Raw genomic sequence first — 6,000 nt, forward strand, 5'->3', positions numbered from 1 at the left:
ATAGCTTACACTTTGCTAGCATTCACTTCACTCCTTTTATCATGATTATTTATAGAGATGATGTGGAACTCTCATCTATCTAATGAATCCTATCTATCTAATGGGGAATCTTACAACTGATCTTATTAACTGCTAGTTCAAGGTTATTTTATGAAATGGAATTGAATGAAAAATGTTATTGATAACATAACCAAACACATAACTTGGATAGTACAGTGTATGGAAATGAATGTATCACAAAAATAATACATGAATAAATTAATGTGTTTGTCAATAATTAGATGTATTAGGCAACATGTATAAATGAGGAACCTCAATTAAATGAGATATTTGTATTAAATACATATAATAGATGAAATAGTGTGACATATTTACGTATCAATCAATACATAAATTAGATTTAGTTCTCAATACATAAAATAGACATATTACTCAATACATCAAATTTATGTATTGGACAATATGTATATTTGATGTATTATTCAATACATAGAATAGATGTATAGGTCAATACATCAAATATATGTATTGGAAAATATGTATACTATACGTATCAAGAAATACATCTAGTAGACATATAATGAAATATGTATAGCATACGTATCAAGAAATATGTATAGTATACATATCAAGAAATACGTATAGTATACATATAAAGAGATACGTCTATATACATATCAAGAAATACGTATAGCATACGTATCAAGAAATACATTTAGTATACATATTAAGAAATACATATTTATATGTATCAAGAAACACATATATATATATGTATCAAGAAATACGTATAGTATACATGAAAAGTCGGGACATTCATACGTAAATGGGACGTATTCAATATCAATGTTATACATATTATTTACTTTGATTGACATTGGCTAATACATAATTTGACGTATTATATACATCTGTGTGCTGACTGGGAAATGTATCTATCACAATAATTTTAATACTTTGATGGAAGCTTTCATCAATAATAATTTCCTTAATTATATTATAATCTATGACATACCTTTAGTAGCGGTTATAAGAGGAAAATTTCCATTGTAAGGTGACAAATTTGATATCCTCTCTTCTCAATTAAAGCATTTACCGAGGCGGAAAAAACTAAATATTCTACTGGAACAGAAGGTTCCAGAGCCAAATACTACCAAGCCTAAAGCTGGCATGAAGCCATGATTAACACAAAATACTGTGACTACATTTTGTACTGCTTACAACAGAGGACAGACACTGAGTGAAGCCACTGTATGCTTGCCTTGTCGAGGACAGCTGTGTCTTTGATAGATAGAAACCTAACCAATGTTAACTGTGATTGGCAGTTACCATTTTATTGAAAATATTCATCACAACTTCTGCCAATAGAATGGAACGGTACAACTATAATTTAATATTTAAGATACATTCTCCCACCAAGTGACAGCTATTTTCCAAATTCCTAATCAAATAAGGCATGATTGATAATCAATCGGACACAAATTCCTTGCCTTATAAGGTCATGAACTAAGCTGATGCTCCAGGAAAATCGTTGATTTTCTTAGTAGTGTGACTTCGACGCACACACTTACAGAGTCGACACTACACAACACAGAAAAGCAAAGCAATAAAGTTTCATAACAGGCTGACTTCTCATGATAATTCGCATAATCTTCTTCATTCACAATTGGAACAATGAATATTGTTACAGTGTGCACCAATAGTTGTGGTACCCAGAAAACATGGAGCAAGGGTGAGAATTTGTGTGGATTATACAGAATTAAATAAATACATTCAGAGAGAAAGGTTTACAACTGCCTTCAGTTGATGAAACATTGTCAAAGGTGGAAGGGAGCAAGTACATGTCTCTATTGGATGCATCAAATGGTTTCTGGCAGATTCCATTGGATTAAGAGAGCTATAATGTGACTTGTTTTATTACTCCTTTTGGTCATTATGTTTTCAAACACTTGCCTTTTGGAATCAGTTTGGGACCAGAAGTGTACCAGAGAAGGATTGCTCAGATTTTAGAATGAATATGAATAATGAATTTATTGCCAAATAAAAGAAATATTTTTAGAAACAAAATAATCATTAAATTACAATAGTTTTTGGCGTGACTGGAAAAAGAAGCCTTGAGCTCCAGCCATGAGTTCTAAAAATAAGAAATACATTTTTCAATCTAATAACAGCAGTACAAATGATACAATTCTGTTGATGGATGATAATCTATGGATGTTGAATTTTATCAATAGTCCAGAAGGATTGGAGGGATTGATAAACCAGGTGGATGATATTTTAGTTGAAGGAAAGACAATAGAGGAGCATGACAAGAGATTGAAAGCATTGTTTGTGAGGTTGAAGGAGCATGGCGTCATTCTGAACAATACGAAATGCAAACTAAGAACTACTAGTGTCAAGTTTCTTGGCCATGAAATAACTAATGGGACTATTAGACCAGACAAAGATTAAACAGATGCTGTAAATGAATAACCTGTTCCTTCTACTGTGTCTCAAGTGCGACAAATGCTGGGTATGGTAAATTATTTGATGACATTTATACTAGGGCTGGTGGACCTTATAGCCTCTCTAAGAGTGCTTTTGAAGAAATATATAGTTTGGACCTGGAGAACAGCACAACAGAGAGTATGGGACGAGCTAAAAGAAAAAGAGTTTCAGCTAGAGTTTCAGCAGATGCCTCAATGCAGGGATTGAGAGGATTCGTAGAACAACTTCATGATACTAAATGGCTACTATTTATGCATGCTTCACAAAGTTTGACTGAGAATGAAACAAGATATGCCCAGATTGAAAAAGAAGCCCATTAACTTGAGCATGTGAGAGATTTTAATTCTATGTTTTGGAAAAGTGATTCGAACTTCTAACGGATCATGAACCATTATGATAGAGTTACTTGAAAGAAAAGCAATTTCAGATCTGTCTGCAAGACTACAAAGGTTCCGAATAAGACTTCAATGTTTCAACTTCGAAATTAAGAATACTCAAGGAAAACATTTTTATGTTCCAGATGTATTATCAAGAGATCCAGTTGAAAATACAGATATTTTGGATCAAAAAAATTTTTGTAATAGTTTAATTTCCTTATACACATAAAGGTTTAGAACGAATTGAGAATGAACAACTACAGGATTCTGAGTGTAAGTTAATAAAAGAATGCATTGCCACTGGTATTTGGCACAAACATTCCAATTTTTTTAATATAGATTTGAACTCAATGTTACAAACGAGTATCTCTTAAAACGGAGTAGACTGATGATTCCCAGATCCCTAAGAGTTGAGTTATTGAACAAACTTCATGGTGGTCACACAGGTGTTACCAAGTGCAGGATGCGGGCTCAAGAATCAACATGGTGGCCTGAATTTCCTGATGATATCAACAATTTAGTTGCAAATTGTAGCAAATGTTTAGAGCAAATAACTAACCACAGCGAGCCGCTTCACTACACACCCCTACCAAAAGAACCATGGCAGGAAATCGGGCCAGACTTAGCTAAATGTTTAGGAATGTGGTACTTGATACTACAGGACTACTTTTCAAGGTTCATTGAGATTATTGAAATACAATAACTAGCTTCGGAGAGTGTTGTTCAAGATATGGCAAATGTTTTTGCTTGCCATGGTATACCTTGTGTGGTTCGCACTGTTGGAGGTATGCAATTTACATCTGATATTTTCAGAAGATTCTCCAAGCAATACAGTTTTGAACACAGAGCATCAAGTCCAAAATTTGCACAGTCAAATGGGGAAGCTGAAAAAGCAGTTATAGCAAAAAGGATCCTGACCAAATGTGAAGATCCAAACATTGGGCTCCTCTCATACCGAATCACTCCGTTAGAAAGTGGTCTAACCCTAGCTGAGTTAATGTATGGGAGAAGAATCCATCTTTGTCTACTTTCCAACCTACATCTCAAGAGAAAATTGGTGTTTTCAGAAGTAAAGACCTTCAGAGGGAAAGTACAATAAAATATACTACAACAATAGAAATGCAGTTGGGACATTGCCTGAATTAGCACAGGGGGAGAAAGTGTGGACTCCTGATATGAAGAGGTATGGAGTGGTGGAAGAAAAATTACCTGATAAATCTTACAAGATCAGGTCAAACGATGAGAAGGAACTGAGAAGGAACCAGAGACATTTAGTTCCTGCGGAAAGAAGGATGTAGTGACAGCTGTCAGCTGGCACTCAATTTAGTTTAGTAGAGACTCTTGAATAACAGTAAAATCGCAGAAAAAATGAGAAAATGAAAATAATCATTTTTTCAATTATCTTCAACTTTTAAACGGTATTGAAATCAGAAAAAAGATTAATGGGAGCGAAAAGAGGAGACAATTTTCTACAACATTGACTGCCTACTTTTTTGATTTCTTATATGAAATGTTTCACAAGATACGCAACTTTGAATATGCGAAAATTTCTTGATACGTTAATCATTTCCACAGTCTTGCATATTCAAAGTAGCATATCTTGTGAAATACTTCATATAAAAAATCAAAATAGTAGTCAATGTTGTAGAAAATGTTCTCCTCTTTCTGCATCCATCAATCGTTTTTTTCTGATTTCAATACCGTTCAAAAGTTACAGATAATTGGAAAAATGATTATTTTCATTTTCTCATTTTTTCTGCGATTTTACTGTTATTCAAGAGTCTCTAGAACGAGTAAGAAACATGATAGAAACTTACGATTGGTCTCAAAAGAAAGAAAATTACATGCTTTATAAGCTACGTTGCCTTGAACCCATCTTGCATGACTGTTTATCATCAACAGTTTAAAACTGTTGAGACTGTGGAATATCGCAAATTTCTTGATTTTTTTAATCAAACGTATCTTACCTCACGATAATATTCTTACAAAATTCATTCACCTCACATGAAAGAGGATTCTGTTCTTCAAATCAAGACCAAATATCATATTTTATCATTTCGGGTTACCGAGATACACAGCTTTGAATATAGAAATCGGCCATTTTTCTGTGTATTTAAATAGGGGCTGAAATACACTAAAAGGGGAATTTTTTTCCATCAAATCTCGGTTATGAAACATGGATTTGAACCGCCTTGACGAGCTGAGAAGAATGAGCTAAAGTTATAAGTGTCATAAGTCAAAAGTTATAAGTGTTTAAAAATTTGATCCTTGACGTATCCTTATGACATAGCCCCCCCCCCCCACTAGAAAATACTGAAATTGAATGTTTATAACGGGTGATTCTCATAGAAAATAACCCTCGTGAGATGATTTCAGCCGAAATATGTATTTTTTTGTAAGGAAGGCCTTGAAAAGGTATTATAATGAAAATTTTGTATTTTGGCTGTAGGACATGATTTTCTATTTGTGGGTGTATTCCCCCTCCCCCACTACTAAATTCGAAAATTCCTAGGGAAACCTGTTCATAATGAATAATTGTTCTTTCACGTGATGTGTAATTTTTTACCTATAATAGAAAAATATCCATGCTAAAAATATCCAAGTTGTATAGGGTAGAAGTGGTAGGTATGCATAATTTTGAAAACCCCTAAAAAATACCCCTTTTTTGAAAATTCGTAGCTCCGGAACCAAAAATGGTAGAATCCTGAGCGACCACTTAATTTATTGGAAACTTTATTTTCTTTAATTTTGTCAAGAATGATTTTTCTTGAAAAACTCAAGGTTTACGAGATAGAATGGAAAAATTGAAAAAGTCCGAAATTTTGGGGATTTTTGGGGGTTTTGGGAGTGAAGCCGCCCTCTGGCGTGTCAGCAAATTTCAGACTTGAATTCAGCGCCCCAAAATACATATAGAACCGTCGAGAAAAATTCTTTCGGGGCTGTTTCCTGAAAAACGACCATTTGACTGGTCTAACTTGTTAAATACGTTTATGTATCCAAGATAAATAAAGTTCAGTTTTGTGTTTATGACTCTCAAGTATTGAAGCATTTCTTCAGAATCTACCATCAATGGGATTATTCCTGAACGCCTTCAAGGCCGAATTCTCTCTAGGCAAGGTGGCGCCGATATCACCAG

Source organism: Nilaparvata lugens, chromosome 4 (assembly GCF_014356525.2).
Source record: "Nilaparvata lugens isolate BPH chromosome 4, ASM1435652v1, whole genome shotgun sequence".
NCBI classification, from domain to species: Eukaryota; Metazoa; Arthropoda; class Insecta; order Hemiptera; family Delphacidae; genus Nilaparvata; species Nilaparvata lugens.